The following is an 11,290-nucleotide window of genomic DNA, read 5'->3' on the forward strand; positions in this document are numbered from 1 at the left end:
CTCTCTCTCTCTCCTCCTCCTCCTCCTCTCTCTCTCTCTCCCTCTCTCTCTTATTCTTTCTCTTACTCTTTTTCACTCTCTCATTCTCTCTTACTCTTTCTCTCTCATTCTTTCTCTTACTCTCATTCTCTCTTACTCTCTCTTTCACTCTCACTCTCATTCTCTTGTTCTCTCTCATTAAGAGAGTCAGAGAGAGTGACTCGCTCTTTCTCTCCATCTATCCATCTACTCATCCATCATCTATCTATCTATCTATCTATCTATCTATCTATCTATCTATCTATCTATCTATCTATCTATCAATGTAGTGCATATGCAGCTATCCCATACATGTTTTGGGGGTTAGGGACAGCATACCCTGAGATATGGAAAATCTTTGTAAAATTTTCTGGCCCTACCTTTGTATCGGAGAAGTTTGAATTTCTTTCTTTTTCTTTCATGGGGTATTTGCAGTACCTCATTGTAAAATGTAGGGTTAAGAATTTGGTCATAGGCTACATGTAAGTCAATGCTAACATTTCTGGCCTTTGTGTGTCCACTGACTTTCAAGTTCTTTTCACAAACTAACTCTTATATATATATATATATATATGTATATATATAATTTTAAATTGTGTATATTTATGGTATTAAAAGATAACATACATTTGTTATTATATAATACCTTACATATATTTTACTCATTTCTAAGTTTCTAAACTTTTTTCTGCCTAGCCTGTTAGCCTTCTTGTGTAGTTTAAAATTCCCCTTTATAGATATCCCTTTCCCATTGCTATTTTGATATATCGTGGGTCAGCATAAGAAATTAAATGTGAATTTGGGGTAGCAGATGTAACGTGAAGGACAGCAGACAATAGAGAAAAAAGTTAAGAACAAAAAAGCACAAAATATGTTGATACTATTATATATTAACATATTTCATTTTTTATATCATAAATATACACAGTAGACACTCTATAAAAAAGAAAAAAAAGGAAAATTCCGTCTTCTTTGGTACAAAGGATTAACCAAAATATTTTACAGGTATTTTCTAGATCATGTGGGCAATGTGCCCCTAAACCTTGTGATGTGAAAGGGAAACCTATATATATACATATATGTTCATGTTTATATTTTTATCTATTTCTATATTTCTATAATCTTATTCAATAAGAGCGTATGTTCCATGAGCATGGAATCCTTTCCTCCAACCCCTTCCACTGTGCCTGGACAATAGTAGGTATTTAATACATGCTTGTTAATTACTGATTGAGTGAACTCATGCAGCTTCCCAGTGTTGAATCCTGGACAAATACATAAAACTCCAAAATTTTAGTGTATGGAAAACAGAGGATATTTTCTGCATGAGAAGAATGCTGGTGAGGTAGAAATGGTTCTCAATTAAAATTAGACCTGAATTCAAGTTCTATGTCTGCCAATAACTTGCCATTCGACTCTGGCAAAGTCACTTAACTTCCCTGGTCCTCAGTTTCCTCATCTCTAAAATGAGGATAAGGTATGGGTACTGGACTAGATAAATGTTAACACCCTTTTCATTCTTAATACTCCATGATTCTCTGATCTTCTAAGATTTTAGCACTTGTATAAGGTGTGCCAACAGAATCATCCAACTTTGGTTTACCACTATGAGCTGGGCTGAAATTTCCAGGTACTGGCTCTGAGCTAATGATTCAGAGTCCTAAATCGGTCTCATACATCTAAAGTCCAGTTCATTTGCCTTTTCTCCCCTGCCTCTCTTTTTTAAAAAAAAAACAAAAACCTTACCTTCTGTCTTAGAATCAATGCTGTGTATTGGTTCCAATGCAAGAGTGGCAAGAGCTAGGCAACTGGGGTTAAGTGACTTGCCCAGGGTCACACAGCTAGGAAGTATCTTGAGGCCAGATTTGAACCTGGGAATTCTCTGTCTCTAGGCCTGGCTCTCAATCCACTGAGCTACCCACTTACTTCTCTCCCTACCCCCCTCTCTTAATAGTAAGGAATAGTAAAGATCTCTACTTTGATACTTAAAAAAAAATTCAGACATGAAATTAGCTGAAGTTTATGGATAAACATGAACAAGAAAGTCCACTTGCATTTCTGGCCCAGGCAAATAAAGCTCAGAGTGGAAGAAGATTATAATTCAGGGATTGAGGGGATTTAGGTGAAAACAATTGGAAACATTGGTTCCTTGTTTAGTTAACCTCCAGAATAGCCTTTCAAGGGAAAGGGCTAGAACTTCTCTGTTGACAGGTATAAAAGAGCAGGCTAAACAGTTCATTGGGAAAGGATCTGTTTAAGTTTGTTTGTGGTGAGGTCTTCAACCAGTGGAATGTGTGGTACCTTATAGTCCTATTTTTTTCTGGTTCCCTAAATCTACAAGGTTGATGTCTGTGGAATTTGGGATTCCCAAATGTGCTTTCTTTACAGATGAAATAATAAATCTCCAGGATATATAGCACATTACCCATAGCGTTTACAATGCCCCAATACATACTTGTCTAATGAAGTGTATCATGTAGGCTTTGGAAGCCTCAATTACATGAGATCCTTCCCAGTTGTTACATAAATTAATCTACATTTTCAGGGCAAGAAAACACACCTCTCATGCTAGAAAGTAACTTTTTTGGGGGGAATAATGATTTCTTTGAGTAGAATTTAGATGGCTTGGGTGAGCCCAGTGGGCTGGGTTCTAGAGGGAAATCCCAAACCAATTTTGTTTGCATGGGCTGGAAATGATTTGGATCTTGTGAAAGGCAGCTTGGATAATAAAAAGGGCAGATAAACATTAGGGGTTGAAAGAAGAGCTGTTAATCCTGAAATGCTAGCCCAGTTCACAAAATGCTACCCTTGAGCTGGAGCTCTGATAGGCTTTCTGAGCAAGGATATCAGACTTTTTTAACCTGATTCTGCAAATGGAAGCTCACACAGCCCAGCCCCAAAGTTATATTTCTAGAAATTCTCCTTTGACAGCCCTAATTAATTTTTAATAATTCATTCTTTTCTGAACTGTTAAAAGTCTGCAGTTACCATGTACTCCATTTCATTGTCAGTCTTCAGACAACACTGTCAGGAAGAGTTAATTATTAGATATTGCAACTATAATTGCAATTTGGATGCCTATGTATATTTTTTTCTAACTCTAATTATAGTCAATTACCAATATGGACATATAGCAAGCTAGTAAATAGCATTCATAATTTGCTTTGATGTGGATCCATTAATGTTTGTTGTTCAATCATTTTCAGCCTTCTGTGACTCTTGGTGACCTCATTTGGGGTTTTCTTGGCAAAGATACTGAAGTGGTTTGCCATTTCCTTCTCATTTTAAGGATGAGGAACCAAGGCAAACAGTGACTTGCCCAGGGTCATGCAGCTAGTAAATGCCTCAGGTCAGGATTGGAACTCAGGAAGAGTCTTCCAGATTCTGCCCAGTGCTCTAGACATTGTTACACCTAGCTACCTATGGCAATCTTTAGGTCATTCTTAAGTAAAAATAAATGAAGTTTACCTTTCTTTCAGTATACTGTTGGCATCGTAGTATAGTCTCATCTGAGAAAAGCAAGTGATAATTAATGTAATGTGACTTTATGAATAGCTACGTAAGCAGTTTCCACAGGATAACATTTTTTCTTTCTTATTTCATTATTGTTCCACTAGATCCTTCCTCTCTGACTTATGTAAACAAAAATGCAAGATAACTTACCATTATATGTACTTAAAATAAAGTCTCTTGGAAGACTGAGCACATCATCTTTGTAAGATGTGATTATAGACATGGTCAGCAGAGGGCCTTATTAAACTGAGTTATGTTTCATTTCAAATTATGGGACCAACAATTTAAAGTCCCACTGGCTAAGTCATTTTCTAGTATTCCCAAAGACCTATAGTAAAACTTGCAAGAAACAACTCAAACAAACAAAAAATCTTTTAAAACAGTTAGAAACCTCTTTCAATAAGGTAAATGGAAAATTCTAGATTTCCTCTCTAAGCTTAGTTTTTTCAGAAGCAACTAAAGAACACAAATGGGTCATTAACAGCCAAAGTCCCAATAGAAGCCTCCGATCACTAAGGTCTATAAAATAGTTTTAACTTGAACTTTGAGTTCTGAGGTTCTATTATTAGCTGAGAAATAAGAAGATAACATCCCTATCCTACCACAACAACTTAACTGAAACCAAAATAAATAAGCAACAACAAAACGACTTTTAACTTCATCTGTATCAACTTCGTTTCTTATTCAGTCAGTAAACATTTATTAATCATGTACTATGTGTCACATCCTGAGGATTCAAAAAAAGGCAAAAGAGAACCTCTGCTTTCAAAAACTTCAGTGTCTAACAAGAAAATAGAAATGAACAAATAAGACTCATATCTACCTATACCTTTCTATATGCATACAACTATAAGATAAATTGGGAGATAATCAGCAAAGGGAAATATTTAGCATTAATGAATTTATTAAAAAAGGATTTTGATAGAAGCTAAGTTTTGAAGGAGGTAAGGGGATTCAGGAGGCAGAGATGAAAAGGGAGAGTATTCTAGGCATGGTGGACAGCCCGTGAAAATTCCTGGAGTCTATAAATGGAATGTTCAAGAAATAACAAGGCAGCCAGTTTCACTAGCTTCAATAGTGTATGGAAGGTAGAAGGTGGAAGAAGACTAACAAGGCAGAAAGCTAAGTGGCTCAGAGGATTGAGAGTCAGGCCTAGAGATGGGAAATCCTGGGTTCAAATTTGACCTCAGACACTTCCTAGCTGTGTGATCCTGGTCAAGTCAATTTACCCCCATTGCCTAGAATGAACTTACCCTTCTTCTACCTTAGAACCAACATACAGTATAGATTCTAAGACAGAAGGGAACGGTTTAAAAAAAAAAACAAACGAAAAAGCTATTAAGGCATTCTTCAATTTCTATGAGCCTCACTCCAAATAGAAATTCGATTTCCCTTTCTTGGTAATGGACAACATCTACCATGAATTCTCTTTCTCTTGGGTGTGCACTTAGCAATGAAGAGTTATCATTGAATAATTGAGAGCTAAACAGACCTTAGAGATCATCTAGTCCAATTCACCCATCTTAAAGCTCAAGAAACTAGGCTCAGCAAAGTAAAGGAATTTCCCCTAGGTTATACAAGTAGTTATTGACAGAGCTTGGGCCAGATCTGGGGTCTCATTCACTGAACTCCCCATTCACTGCTTGCTCCATTGTGCCACATGCCTTTCCACCCATGAATATGCTCATTTTTAATATATTAAATACTAGAATTACAAAGCTACCATTGTGTATCAGTTATCATGGAATTATATCAAAAGAGTAATTGGCATTATTTTCGGCAAGTTATACATGTTATCTTATGATAATGAAATTATTTTTGGGATGCGTAAGTGCCTGTGTTTGTGAAGTTTGCCAAATAGGAGTTCAATCAATACTTGTTGAATGAATTATAAGAATGAGGGGAATGAAAGAAACAAAAGAGGAGAAGGTACAAAAGGAAGGAAAAAATTCAAGAAAGAAGGAAAGATCAAATAAATATACATTTATTTTGATGGCAAAATAACCTTTTTTGGAACCAGGGAAAGAGAAACATGAATGATAAAGATTATTAGAACACCAAATAGTAGCTGACCATCTAAATGAAGGGCTCTGAACTTCAGGTCTGTCACTTTATCTTAAAAAATATATATATTTGAATGTGATTGATTTTATTTGCAATTCTATGTATTTAGAATGTTATTCTAAGGAGTTATTCTAAGACTTCATGAGAGTGCAAATGGATTTCGACCTTAAGAATAAAGGTTAAGAACCCAGATCTAGGGAACAATCCCTGATTGTTCTCAGATGGACCAGAGAAATTCCAGTCCCTTGAAACACAGAATAACCTTTGCTGGAAAAGCTGTATCCTACATCAAGAACATCATGAGGATTCACTTTCGGGCACTGAAGAAACTTTCCAAGTTTTGGACCTATCCCATCTGTTACTATTGAAGGGTGCCAATACCCAAAGGGACAGCTTTAGAGAACTGAGGACTGATAATGCAAGAAATGTGGTTTCCAGTTGTTAGGATAGAGAGATTTTTAATCCCTTTGTGAATCAGTTCTTGAATTTGTCAAAGAACTACAATGATTCATTACAACTTTGGCATAAACCAATCTCTTTAGCATGAACTAACCATTTGGGTAGCTACTCTCCCCTCCTGGGCAGTGAATGTTGGCTTTTTGTGATATTATCCCCATATGTGAAGGCTTTCCATTGTGCAACAAATTACATCTGTTTATAGCATGCCCTTTGTTTTATCCTCTCTGCATATCTTCTGGCAAAACTGCAAAATTCTACAGTTTGCAATGGATGGTCTTTGATATCAGTAGTAGAATCAGAGATTGAGGTGGGGTTACAGTGAGATCAATGGCATTGCTGTATTTCAACCTATTTCCCTTGTCCATCTAAATCCCTAACCTCTTGCTCTCTTTGACTTGGTTGACTGACCTCTTGTTTCATGTTTCAGTCTTCCTCACACATTTCTTGGCTCTGTGATCCCAAGCAAGTCATTTAAACTCTCTAGGTCTCAGTTTCTTCATTTGTAAAATGAAGGAACTGGACTTGACATCTAACCTCTCTTCCAACTCTAAATCTATGATCACGTGATGATATCTCTACTTAGATTTCAATCTTCCTCTTTTGATCTTTTATTCCTTCTTCCTCTATCAATCTACCTTATTCCCCATCCCTCTTTCCTTTTTTCAGAAGGGGAAATGAACTGTGGTTGGAATGAGTCTCTAATGAAAGGAAGAAAAGAGTCATATTGTCAACCCCAATCTGGATGACTAGCCATTTGCTGAATTTAATGCTGTATTGTCCTCACCTATAAATGAGAGAATTAATATAAATAAATAACTTTTAGGGTCTCTTCCAGCATAAACCTGTAATGTGTATTTGTTTTTTGCCTTCAAGCAGGCACCCAAGCTATCATCCAAGGCTCATCACAAGGACCTCTCTTTGGGGGAGCCTTCCCCAAACATTTGTCAGTGATCTTTCCCTCCTTAAGTTTCTTGTACCCTTATTGGTGAGTTTTGTATTCCCCTATTAGACTGTAAGCCACTTCAGGGCAAAGACTTCTCTCTTTGTGTCTGTATACCTCCTGTGCTTTTCAAGGTGTCCTGCAAATAATGGTTGCTTAAAAAATTGTTTTGGCATTGACTGCTTGGGTCAGAATTGGGAGATACTCTGAGTGGTTTCTGCATCATTCTTGTCATCTTTCAGAAGTTTTCTACCAACCTATTGTACAAAAGATATTCTCAATTAAGCACAGCAGTGGTGTTAGGAGCTTCTCAGTCCTGCTGATCCTCATAACAGATGTTAAAGGATCACCCTTGAAAGGGTGTTTCTCCGAAGCATCTAATTATAACCTACACAAAAGATTAACAGATGTTATAATTTTCTTTATTCTTTGATTAAATAGTTTCTGCATGAGTTGCTGCCTTAGATTTTTTCTTTGCCATTTGTAAGGTTTTTTTATGAAGGCATGACATGTGTCTTCAATTTTATGGAGAGAGTTTCTTAACAGGACTGGTAAGTTCTTTGACAGATTTGCAATTCTTTCTCTCACTGGCTCTCTTTTTTAAAATGGTTAAATATTAGCAGGTTTTTTGTGGACTAAGCTGTTGCAAAGGCAGGCTGCCTGTGAAATTAACAGTGTACAGATGAATGCACAGTTCAATAGTTCTTTGCCATTTGCCTATACAGGTGACTGCTCATTACGAACAGTGTCTGGGGAAAGACCTGCGAATGCCAAAGGATGCTTTCAAGAGAGCTTGCCAAATGGCAGAACCTTGCAGATGCCAAACTTGAGAAAGAATGTACAAACAGAGAAAATAAATGAAACAAATATAACATAGAACAGTTTTCAAGGAACAGGTTGTCTCTAGGTTTCTCTAATAAGTATTTGTTCTAGAAAGATAAGAAATCAGCTAGAGACCTTAGCACTGAAAGAATTATTTTCCATTCACTAACTTGATATGCCAAGGGTACAGTTTCCTTATCTGTGTAGTGAGAAGACTGTTCTAGAAGACCTTTAAGAGGCAGCTAGCTGACCAGTGAATAGAGCACTGGATCTGGAGTTAGGAATACTTGATTTCAAATCCAGCTTCAGATACTTACTATCTGACTCTGGGCAAGTCATCTCACCTCTGTCTGTCTCAGTTTTCTCAACTGTAAAATAGATATAATAATAGTGCTTACCTCCCTGGATTATGTTGAGGATCAAGTCAGATTCATGGGTAATAAAGGACTTATGTAAACACAGGTCAGAAATATTAGAGATCCTTTGCCCCCTTTCCCCTGCACCTTCTTAACGAGCCCCCACAGAGATTCAGAGAGGTAACATGGATTATACAATAGCATTCAGATAGTATATTCAAAGCATTCATTTCTAATAGACAGTGAAAGTATGTTTTCTTAGGCCAAAGGATAGACAGAAAATTTTGGAACAAAGGGCATGGCTTTGAAGATAGGTGTAGATGCAAGTACTCATCTTGGGTACTTGAGTGAATGAAACAGCATTTACCCACCACTTACTATGTGTCAAGTGCCATGCTAAGGTATAAGGCTACAAAAAAAAAAAAGAGAATTGAGACCATTCCTGCTCTCAGGGAGTTCACTCTCTAGTTAGAGGAGACAGCACATATGAGAGAATTGGATTTGGTCATCACAAGTGGAGTGAGCACTGATTGTTGGGGCAAGAGAGTAGGGAAATCTTTTGAAAGACTTTGGAATTTTTAACTTTGGAGAAGAGAAGATTTAGGAGGGACCCATAGGGTTCTTCAACTTTGTGAATATTTTCACACTGAAGAGCAATTATACTTGTCTGCCTGGTACTAGAAGGCAAAACTATGGGGATGATAGAAAAAAGTTTCAGCAGATTTCAACTTGAAAAAAAAAACCCTTACAATTACTAAGGAATGAGTTTCTTTCCTAATAGGAGATTATTAATCATGTAGAAGGGATTCCTTTTTTCAAGTATTACTTGGATAACGTGGTTCCTTTCAACTCTAAAGGATCTGTGATAACAAGAATCTAGTTATTTATAACATTTAATGTGAGAGAGAAGAATAACTAGATTCATTTTCATGCCAATTTTCATCCCTAAACATCTATTCTGTTTATCAGGAAAGGTTAAGGAAACCTGGACAGGTTTCAGATTTGTAACGATTTATTACAAAGGAAGTTCAATTAAAACTGTCAAAAAGCATAATCTCCTTGTTCCTCCTCAATTTCCTCCTTCTCAAATACTTTTCACTCCACAAATATTTACTGACAGCAAATTGCCTAAATAGCATTGTTCTAGGTTTTATAAGAGAAGTCTCAGTAAAATATAGTCCCTGCTCTCCATGGACAATACAGTCAAATAGGGCAAAAGAGGTCTATACATGGAAACTGTCAGCAATATAATAAACTGAAGTAAGTCATTGTCATAAGAGAAAATTAGAGAAAGATGACCAAGATAGTGAGAGGATTGCAAACAAGGTCATATTTTTTAATCCAGACCCCAGTTAATGAAATATGTTTCTTTTCCTTTTGGTAGAGGTGGTGAAATACCATTGTGGAACCAAGCATCATATGCTTTTTGGAATGGTCAATAGGTCTGTTTGTTTTGCTTAACTATATACACTTTTCCCCCCCACCACATCAGAGAGTCTTTTATTTTATTTTTATTTATTTATTTATTTATTTAGAATATTTTTCTATGGTTGGTTACATGATTCATGATTTTTCCCACCCCTCTTCCCTCCTCACCCCCAGAGCTGACAAGCAGTTCCACTGGGTTATACATGTATCATTGTTCAAAACTTACTTTCATATTATTCATATTTGTAGTAGAGTGATCTTTTAACACCAAAACCCCAACCATTTCTCCATTGAACCAAGTGATTGAGTATATGTTTCTACTCCCATAGTTTTTTTCTCTGGATATGGATAGTATTCTTTCTTAAAAGTTCCTCTGGGTTTTCCTGGATTATTGCTTTGCTATACTAGTGGATAAGTCTGTTACATTTGATTGTGCCAAAATATTTCAGTTTCTGTGTACAATAATATACTTTATTAGAAGTGAAAGTTTTATTTATAGATTAGGTATTAATGGGAAGTAAGAGCAGATGTTTATTTTTTAAACATTCAATAAACACGGAAAAAAAACAACAGAAATCAAGCCATGTGAGGAATGGTGATGTTTAATTTGAAAGAAAGACCTTGGTGGTGGTGGGGTAGTAAGAATAGGCATCCTAGTTATTTTTCAAATAGTCGATAAACTAAATACAGAAGGGCAAGTAGATTTATTTCCTAGGTGAAATAAGGACAGAATGACAGGTAGAAGTTACGTAGGAGGAGATTTTGACTGAATAAAAAGAAATATTTCAGAATGTTAAGCAGTATCAAATATATCAAGGGCTACCTCACTAAGTATTGAGATCTCTGTAACTAGAAGTTTTCTGTCCAATATGACATAATGAAAGTTCAGTGGTACTGTATAGTGAATAGTTACATTGGATAGAGGTTGGATTACCTGATCAGTGTCTTAAAAATCCTAAATTCCAGTTTTCTTTGACAGATATTATAACTGTCTTAAATAGGAAGAAATCTCGACTGACAAGAATATTTGAATGAGCATATGAGAACATGGGAAGCCAAGGAACAAAGAGTATTGCATACGATAGACTATTAATTATGTGTTTCTATCAGCAAGTGATATATTAATTCAGAAAAGATATAGATCTATCCAGGCTCAAGTTGTCAAGGGAACTTTAATGGAGAAGTTGGGACTTGATCTAAGCCTTTTGGTACAGTTGAAATTTGGATAGGTGGAGAGGACTGGTTTGGCTAGAGATGAAGGTTCTTTGTGGACAATACTGGGAGATAAGGTGTCCCAAAAGATAAGATTGCAACAAATGCTTAGACCCAGATTAAATGCCAATTTTAAAAATCAATCTTTCAATGACTAATTCATTGCTCACTGTTCTCACTTGTCTTTGAAATAATGAATGAATGAATGAATGAATGAATGAATGAATGAATGAATGAAAAAGCCTTCAGTAAATGCTTAGTTTGTCCCAAGCACTGTGCTAAGTCCTGGAATTGCAAACAAACAAAAAAAAATCAAGACAGTCGTTGTTAAAGAGACGATGCACTAATAACATACAGAATAGAGTTTAGCTTCAGAACAGAATCCTTAGGTTGCAATGGAGGATCAGATAACAGTGTCCAGAAATCTAGAGGGTTTATATTCATGACTAGTAGCATGGCTACTTAAGACATTATGGCA

This window comes from Gracilinanus agilis, chromosome 3, assembly GCF_016433145.1.
Source record: "Gracilinanus agilis isolate LMUSP501 chromosome 3, AgileGrace, whole genome shotgun sequence".
NCBI lineage: Eukaryota > Metazoa > Chordata > Mammalia > Didelphimorphia > Didelphidae > Gracilinanus > Gracilinanus agilis.